At 37.8% G+C, this 9,729-nt stretch overlaps 1 pseudogene; it reads right to left on the bottom strand.

Annotated features, from left to right (window-relative positions):
- Window positions 1-8,818: 8,818 nt before the first annotated feature.
- On the bottom strand, window positions 8,819-9,408 carry LOC110566664 (palmitoyltransferase ZDHHC3-like; annotated as a pseudogene).
- Window positions 9,409-9,729: the final 321 nt, after the last annotated feature.

The following is a 9,729-nucleotide window of genomic DNA, read 5'->3' as shown; positions in this document are numbered from 1 at the left end:
AATGGGTTAAATTTTATTTTAATTCATTGCCCTTAACTCGTTCTGATACAATAACCTTCTAGCCTCATAAAATGAATGAATTTAATTTTCAGTAACGATTTTTTTCCTTAATATTATTATTACAATTTATTCACTTTGTATTCTGGCTGTAGCCCCATCCCTCATCTCCTCTCCACCCCATCCTCCCTCCTTCTCCCCACCTCCCTAGCCTATCTTGTCTCATCAGAACTGTCTGGATCCTTTTGCTCTGTGACCTAATAAGGTCACCTTGTTGGGGGGAGGTGATCAAAGAATAGGCCACTAGGTCCATGTCAGAGACAAACCTTGCTCTCCTTACTAGGGAACCCACAAGATTGACTATGCATCTCAGCATCTGTTTAGATACCCTGATGGGTAAGAGTCTTCCAGAGATCCCCTGTGGAAGGCTCCTGTCATTTTCTCTCTCTTCTCCTACTTCTGATGTCTATCCTGTCAGTAACAAATTTTTAATGTAAAGCCAATCTGTCCCTTGCTAATTTGACAAAACTTAAATTTAGAATGAAATTGTTCTTTTTTTTTCATGTTTTGAATTTTTTATGTTTTTAATTTAATTTAATTTTATTAATCACTCTTTATTCACTTTGTATCACCCCATAAGCTCCTCCCTCCTCCCCTCCCAGACCCACCCTCCCTCCCCCTTCTTCACACATGCCCCTCCCCAAGTACACTGATAAAGGAGGTCCCCCTCTCCTTCCTTCTGATCTTAGTCTATCAGATCCCATCAGGAGTGGCTTCATTGTCATCTTCTGTGGCCTGGTAAGGCTGCTCCCCCCTCAGGGGAAGGTGATCAAAGAGCAGGCTAATCAGTTTATGTCAGAGGCAGTCCCTCTTCCCATTACTATGGAACCCACTTGGACACTAAATTGTCATGGGCTACATCTGTGCAGGGGTTCTAGGTTATCTCCATGCCTGGGACTTGGTTGGAGAATTAGTTTCTACAAAGACTACTGTGTTCAAGTTCTCTGGTTCTGTTGCTCTCCTTGTGGAGTTCATGTCTTCTCCAGATCTTAGTATTTCTCACTTCTTACATAAGAGTCCATGCACTCTGCCCAACAGTTGGCCATAAGTCTCAGCATCTGCTTTGATAGTCTGCAGGGCAGAGCCTTTCCCAGGCCATCTGTGGTAGATTTCTAGGTTGTTTCCTGTTTTCTTCTTCTTCTGATGTCCATCCTCTTTGCCTTTCATGATGGGGATTTAGTATTTTAGTCAGGGTCCTCTCTCTTAATTAGTTTCTTTAGATATACAGATTTTAGTAGGTTTATCCTATGTTATATGTCTATATGAGTGAGTATATACCGTGTGTGTCTTTTTGCTTCTGGGACAACTCACTCAGCATGATCCTTTCCAGGTCCCACAATTTACCTGCAAATTTCATGATTTCCTTGTTTTTCATTGGCAGGATTAACATAGTAAAAATGGCCATTTTACCAAAAGCAATCTAGAGATTCAATGCAATTTCCATCAAATTACCAACACAATTCTTTACAGACCTGGAAAGAAAAATTCTCAACTTCATATGGAATAATAAGAAACCCAGAATTGCTAAAACAATCCTCTACAATAAAAGATCTTCTGGACATATCTCTATCCCTGATCTTAAGTTGTACTATAGAGCAACAGTTTTAAAAACTGCATGGTACTGGCATAGAAACAGAATGGTGGATCAATGGAACCGAACAGAGGACCCAGAAATACACCCACACACTTACGGACACCTGATCTTTGACAACGATGCCAAAACCATACAATGGAAAAAAGATAGCATCTTCAACAAATGGTGCTGGTCCAACTGGATGTCTACATATAGAAAAATGCAAATAGATCCATACTTGTCACCCTGCACAAAACTGAAGTCCAAGTGGATCAAAGACCTCAACATAAAACCAGACACATTAAATAGGCTAGAAAAAAAAAAAAGTGGGGTCTACGAATTTTATACCTCTTTATGTGATATGGTCTCTTCATTTTCAGTTGTATTCATTGTTTGAGAATTATATATATATATATATTTTTTAATTTTTTTCATTATTTCCCAAATCTTCTTAGACTCCCTTCCCCCTTTTTGTATGTTCTCTTTGATACAAATGTATGTCACAACTCAGTATCTCCAGAAATCCTGATTCAGTGCTGTGCACGTTCGTATAATTATTAGTCATAATTTACTTTTGGGCACTGTGGAGATTCCTGAACTAGCTGATTTTAGCCTGTCTCTCTCAGAGAATCTCAGCCTTCTTTTACCAGCTTTTTCTCTGATGATCTGATATTGTAAAACTTCTCATGAAGTCTTTTGGACCTTCCCATGTTTCATTATCTTGCCTATAGTTTGAGTATATTGATATCTTGCAGCTTTAAATTTTTTCATTATTATCATTGAGAAGTACATGGTTACATGAATGAATTATTCCAAAAATACCACTTTTTAGTTCTTATAATTTTTTTTAATTTTTATTTTTTATATTAATTACAGTTTATTTACTTTGTATCCCAGCTGTAGCACCCTCCCTCATTCTCTCCCAGCCCCACCCTCCCTCTTTCAATTCCTCCTATGTTCCTCCCTAAGTCCACTTATAGGGGAGGTCCTCCTCCCCTTCCATCTGGCTCTAGTTTATCAGGACCGATCAGGACTGCCTGCTGTGTCCTTTTCTGTGGCCTACCCAGGCTGTTCCTCCCTCAGAGGGAGGGGAGTTCAAAGAGCTAGCCACTGAACTCATGTCAGAGATAGCCCCTGTTCCTCTTACTAGAGAACCCACTTGGAAACTGAGCTGCCAAGGTCTACATCTGTGCAGGGGTTCTAGGTTATATCCATGTATGGTCCTAATAGCCAGTTCTTATAATTTATAATGTCTTTACGCATCATTAGGTTTTACATGTTTGAAGACTCAAGCATCAAGCCCAGGGTTCACATGGAATTAAGCCTGGTCCTCTGTATACATGTTGCAGCTATTAGGATAGTATTTTTCAGGGATGCCTGACTATGAGTACATGTGTGTCTCTGACTCATTTGCCTGTTCTTGGGACTCTTTTCCTCCTGCTGAGTTGTCATGTCCATCTTCAATATGAATGTTTTCACTTCATTTCATTGTTTTTTGTTTGTTTGTTTGTTTTTGTTTTTCTTGTGTGGCTGTTACTTCTTAGATGACTGTTCTTTTCTAATGAAAGACAGAAAGGGACTGGATCCTGAGGGAGGAACTGGATGTAGTGGAGGAAGGAGAATCTATAAGCAGGGTAGCAGAAAAGAATCTTCTAACACAAAATAAAATGAAATACTTTCATTTTCTTAGTGTAAAACTAACCAAGCCAGGTTAGATGGCTTGTTTTCATAATTCACAGTCCTATCCCAAAGGAATTATACAAGTCATTATACGTGCCACAATATACCAAAATTTTTAAAGTTAATACAAGTACTTCAATTAGAGCACCTTGACGTGTACATGCCAAAATAGTGAAGCTAACCCATATATCATCTGTGAAGCTCAAGGTAATTTCTAAACAGCAATGTCTTTGTAAAATACAGTTTGTTCTCCAAAGTTAATAAAGGTTATTTATTCTGAGCCCAGTGAATGACCATGGCCTGGGCATACAGATTCAGAGAGCAATTTTCACCAAAGGGTTGGTTTCATTAATCGTTTATAGTACCAGAACAGATAAAAATCCACAAATTGTGTATTTACAAAATTGATAGGTGGAGACATCAGCAAGGTGTACTTACCCAAAGCACAGAAAATCTCACAATAGGTTTGAGATGCTGTCTTTATGCCATAGTTTGCTTGTTAGTAGAAACCCACTTTGGATAAAATAATACATTCATCAGTTTTACCTAAACATAGATGATAGGTTAGTTTCTGAAAGAATGATAAATAACAATTTGAGGCAACCAACATAGTCAAAAATTATTTTGGCTCTCAGGATGTAATATTCTAGTACTCCATACTCATAAAAGTACGAATCAGGCCCATCAGTTTAGAGAATCTTCATCATATGTATGACTTTTTTTTTTTTTCAGAAAAAAAAATATGGCAAAACCCATGGCATAGGCAGTATACTGAATTCTGTAATTTCTTCACTTCAATAAACTAAAAGCAGGGCTGGAGAAATGAGTCAAGATCACTGACTCAGATTACTTATTTTTCTTGCACAGGACCCAGATTTGATCCTCAGCACTCACATGGTGGCTCACAATCCTCCATTGCTCCAGTGGCATGGCATTTCATGCCCTCTTCTGACTTCTGAAAGCACTAGGCTTTCATGTGGTGGCCATACATTACCTGAAGACAAAAAAAAAAAAATAAGTAAATACTCATAAAATGAGTAAATTCCCCCTGCATGAGAAACTTTTATTTGAATAGTTGGCCGGAGTAGTACAAGTCATTTCCTAAACCACAGAAATTATTGATGTGTTTCTTGGTTGGCTCTTAGGACTTGAGGAATGGCTCCTATTGCTGAGGACCACACATGTTATATATAGGATACAGATTATTTGAGCTCAATATAACCTGAAAGATTTCTTATTGCAGTGTATCACTACAGCATCTGAAAAATTTATGTAAGTTCCCTAGGGAAAGAAGGAATCAATAGTCTTATGCAGAGGCGAACACCTATCAACCACAACACAGGCCATCATGGTAAGATATCCATAAAGGTTCATTAAGTGGCTCTCATATGTTAGTGGCAAACAACAGCTATCTAATTTTACTTATGGCTCACGGAACAATATTCATTAAATTCATGGGTTTTTTTGTTTTGTTTTGTTTTGTTGTTGTTTTGTTTTGCCTAAATCGTAGTCATCAGAGGCCAACATCTTTACAGCATGAGCAAATCAATACTGTTTCTTAAAGGGTAGTTATCCTCATACAGCAATGATCCATGTAACAGAGACAAGCATTAGATTTGTTAAAGAGTGTAACAAAATGTTTTTCATAAAGGATGGACAATTTTTGTCTTCACCCAGTATGTATGCTACTGCACTTTCTCTTGCGTAGTACCTTTATGTATTTCAACATTTTTCCAATGTATAAAGATTAATGATTGCATATTAACTCAGTTGTGTGCACTTAATCTGACTAGTAAAGTATTTTGCCATTCTGGCCATTAGTTTTCTTTGACTCAGAATTCATAAACATTTAGATTTATTTTTATATTTGCATGTAAGTTATCATTTGCATTATATAGTACATTTGCTTTTAATTGGTATGAGGGTTTTGACTGCATATATGCCTGTATATCATATTTGTGTCTAGTGAAGCAGGGTCCAGAAGAGGGACTCAGAGTCCCTGGAATTGGAGTTACAAAGGGTTGAGAACTTCCATGTGAGTGGAGGGAATCAAACTTATGTCCTCTGGAAGAGCATCGGATGCTCTTAAATATTGAACCATCTCTCCAGCCCTTAAAAAAAATGTGTCTTCATTTCTTAATTTTATCATGTATATATTAAAAACCTACCATTTTATTGGTTTCATATGCATATGGTTTTCTACAAATGGATTTTAGTTTATGTGATCAAATATGTTTTGTTTTTCAAGTTTATGTATTGTAGCATCCATGCCTCATTGGTTTTTGTTTTTTCTTGTACTGTTTCTGGATCTGATTTTGTAAATGGTTTAAATGGTGCTCCAATTTCACAAGCTTTCAATTGAAAGCCCGAATCGCTTTATTTCTAAGTAAGCCATCCTTCACTACTGAATGGAAACACCAAATTCCTTTTCTGATAAAATCTTTGAGATCAGTTTCTGGCTTTACCATCGGTTCTACAGTCCGCTGGCCTTTGATCTATGTTGTGTTAGCTGAAAGATACACCAGCCATTCATCATGGCTTGCTTCACATATGTTTGCTATTGGCCAATACTTTATCTTCCTTCATGGTATTATGGTGTACTGCTCTAAAAATCATAATGATGTTTAGAATTATTTACATGTATATAGCATATCCAATTTTGCACTGCTATATGATAGTACTGTTTTCACATGAAAGGAATGCTAATCTTGAGTGGGTCTCCCTGCTTTATACATAGCCCTATTTCCATGGTTTCAATGGGCAACATAGTCTAAAAGACTTAATATTTGCCTTTACTCTTTAACAAAATGTTAAGTACAGTGTATTATTTTAGTAGCTCTGCATTATTATGATTTGTTGCTGATTCTCTTGCTGTATGATAACTAGCTGTACAAGTTAACCTTTATCACAGGAAAGCACATACTATAGAATGAAGGATTCCTATGAGCATGTATCCTTTTTGAAAATGGGGTTACTTTGTGTATTTCCATCACTATTTTTCTGCTAATAAAATGTATAGATAGCTCTCTTCAAATATGCCTAGGCAATTATTAAGCTTTGTTACTAAAGTTTCTAAAAGTTTACTTTCACTGCTAGAAGGTAATATTTTCATATTTTGTTTTTAATGAACAATTCAGTGCAGTTTTATTTTCTGGGGTTGCCCAGCATGTATTTCCTCTGCTAATTGAAACTAGCTTGCCTTTCTTCCCTAAATATAGCTTGTGTTTTTGTTTGTTTGTTCATTCATTTTGTTGGTGTTGTGGGTAAAATAACTGCTGTTGAGTAATGTAGATACAAATGATTTTTTTCTTGGTAAATGAATCAAGGTTTTTTTAAAGATGAAGTTTTCCTATATGTGATCCTTTCTTGGCTTGACATATTCAGTTTCTAAAATGAATTTCATCACACAAAATTTTATCTTCCTAAAGTAAAACTGAAATATTTATTTACAAACTCTTATTCTGTAGTAGCCATTAGCTGTAACTTCACTATATTCCATTCTCAGGAACTTCTTTTTTGAGTGTGAAAATTTTTAACTTAACTTAGGGTTGTTATATTCATGATAATGAGTTTTCCATTTATGAAGTTTCAAATCACAGTAATCCTGTATTAAATTCTACATTTTTCCTTTCTAATGCAGATTAACATTCTCTTTAGATATATCACATAATTCCATGCTTGCTCCCTTTCTCTCTCCCTTTCTTTGCAATTCCATTTGTGCATAAATGTTGATATACGCAAGATATTCTTATCCTTATTGTGTGATCCTATCTATTTATTATAATATACTTATACAATTTCATACAACAAATAACCTAATGGTATGTTGAATGTTAATTTTATCTTCTAATGAGTTGAATTATTTGAAGTACTGTTATATTTGCTTTCTAGTTTTTGTTTCTCCAATAGAAAATTCTTGCTTGTTTATGTTTTTGTTTGCATTTTATTTCCTTACTTAATTACAGTTTATTCACTTTGTATCCCACCTGAAGCACCCTCCCTCTTCCCCTCCCAAACACACCCTCCCTTCCTCTGTTCCACCCATAACCCTCTCCCAGTCCCCTGATAGGGGAGGTTTTCCTCTTCTTTCTTCTGATCCCATTCTATCAGGTCTTATCTGGAGTGGCTTCCTTGTCTTCCTCTGTGGCCTGGTAAGGCTACTCCCTCTGAGAGAGTGGTGATCAAAGAACAGACTAATTAGTTTGTGTCAGAGACAGTCCCTGTTCTCATTACTATGGAACCCCCACTTGGACGCTGAACTGCCATGGAATACATCTGTGCAGGGGTTCTAGGTTATCTCCATGAATGGTCCTTGGTTGGGGTATCAGTCTCAGCAAAAACCCCTGTGCTCAGATATTTTGGTTCTGTTGCTCTCCTTGTGGAGCTCCTGTCCTTTCCAGGTTTACTATTTCCCACTTCTTTCATAAGATTCCCTGCACTCTGTTCAAATTTTGGGTATAGGTCTCAGCATCTGCTTTGATACCCTGCTGGGTAGAGACTTTATTAGGCCCTCTGTGGTAGGCTCCTGTCCTGTTCCCCATTTTCTTCCTCTTCTGATGTCCATCCTCTTTTCCTTTCTGAATGAGGATTGAGCATAATACCCAAAGTCCTTCTTCTTGATTAGTTTCTGTAGGTGTACAAATTTTAGTATTTTATCCTATATTATATGTCTAATTACCATTTATGAATGAGTATATACCCTTTGTGTCTTTCTGTTTCTGGGATACCTCACTAAGGATGATCTTTTCCAGTTCCCACCATTTGCCTGCAAATTTCATGATTTCCTTGTCTTTATTTGCTGGGTAGTATTTCATTGTGAAAATGTACCACGATTTCTGTATCCATTCCTCAATTGAAGGACATCTGGGTTGTTTCCAGCTTCTGGCTATTACAAATAAAGCTGTTACAAAAATGGTAAAGCAAAGGACCCTGAGATTTCACCTTACACCCATCAGAATGGCTAAGATCAAAAACTCAAGTGAGAACATATGCTTGAGAAGATGCGGAGAGGGGAACCTTCCTCCATTGCTGGTGGGAATGAAAACGTGTACAAGCACTTTGGAAATCAATCTGGCACTTTCTCAGACAATTAGGAATAGTGCTACCTCAAGATCCAGCTATACCACTCCTAGGCACATATCCAAAAGATGTTTATGATTTTTGTATCACAAATCACAAGAATTATCTAGTCTAACTTTAAAAATGTGCCAGTAGGCAATTTTGTAATAACGCCTTCATCATAATGTGCCTTCAGCAGACATGGAGGTTACACTGTTAATTTGTGGTAAGATTTTGGGTGACAGTCCACTGTCTCTGACTGCAATACTGTTCTTAGGAAATGACTAAATTATGTGTACATAGAAAACCTTACTGTGGTAGTAGAGATCACAGACAGAAAATTAATTTTCTTGTTTAAAATATGTTCTGATGTATTTTCTAAGCATTTGATGCAGATAATCTGTATACACCACATGAATGTCTGGGTCACATACAAGCCAGAAGAAGGCATTAAGCCTCCTGGAACAGTAAGAACAAAAGGCTAGAAAGTGCCACCATTTGTGTGCTGTGAACCAAATCCAGATACTGTAGATGAGAAAAACCCGGACTGTGTAGATAGAACAAAGACCTCTGGTTGTTCTCACTGACACACTTGTTGGCCCAAGGACGGTGGAGGTCCAGTTTGCAAATGCGCTGCCTACAAACACTGCAGTGGTGTGCAGCACTTGGGGCCTGTACACAACCTCCCCAGGTGTCAACTAAAGGCTCCCGATGAACTCTTCAGGGGCATTTTCGTTGGGCAATGCCCTGGGGACCATCAGCAAGGGCGGGCACGAGGAAGCTAGGGCCAAGAAGGCCAGCAGGTTGAACACAATTCCATTGATGATGCTGTACACATAGTACAGAATCAGCATGGCAAAGAAGACTAAAAACTCCTCATGGAGGACCAGAAACCAGGTGACAAAGGCACAGGCGATGCCACAGCCATCGCGGATAAACCACGTGGATTCTGGGAAAGAGAGGTGGGCACACTTCTCTGACTAGAGGTATTCTAGTTTCCCCTCAGTGTCTCAAGAGTGATGGGTGGGGATAACCATCATCAGCTATTCTGTCCATACTAGCATCTAACAAGGGACTACGGTCTCTTCTTTTCAGCCATCTTAGGGACCAACTATGAGAAGGTTGAGGAGATAAATGGTCTCTCACGGGCAGCACGACTTCTGCCTTCTTGAGGGACTCACGTGTGCTCCGTGAGTGTTCTCTTAACGGTGGATTCCAATAGACAGACTACGCACACAAACACACATATTCCAAATTTAGAACATTGATGGCCTTAAAGATTTTACTATTTTTCAATTTTTAATTTCAATTTCTAGTTGTGTGCATTCATGTGTACATGTATGGGAGGAGGTAAATATATG

The sequence above is a fragment of the Meriones unguiculatus genome, chromosome 17 (genome assembly GCF_030254825.1).
Source record: "Meriones unguiculatus strain TT.TT164.6M chromosome 17, Bangor_MerUng_6.1, whole genome shotgun sequence".
Lineage (NCBI taxonomy): Eukaryota > Metazoa > Chordata > Mammalia > Rodentia > Muridae > Meriones > Meriones unguiculatus.
Note: the sequence above shows the minus strand (reverse complement) of the source record. Positions and strands in the feature narration are given on the sequence as shown.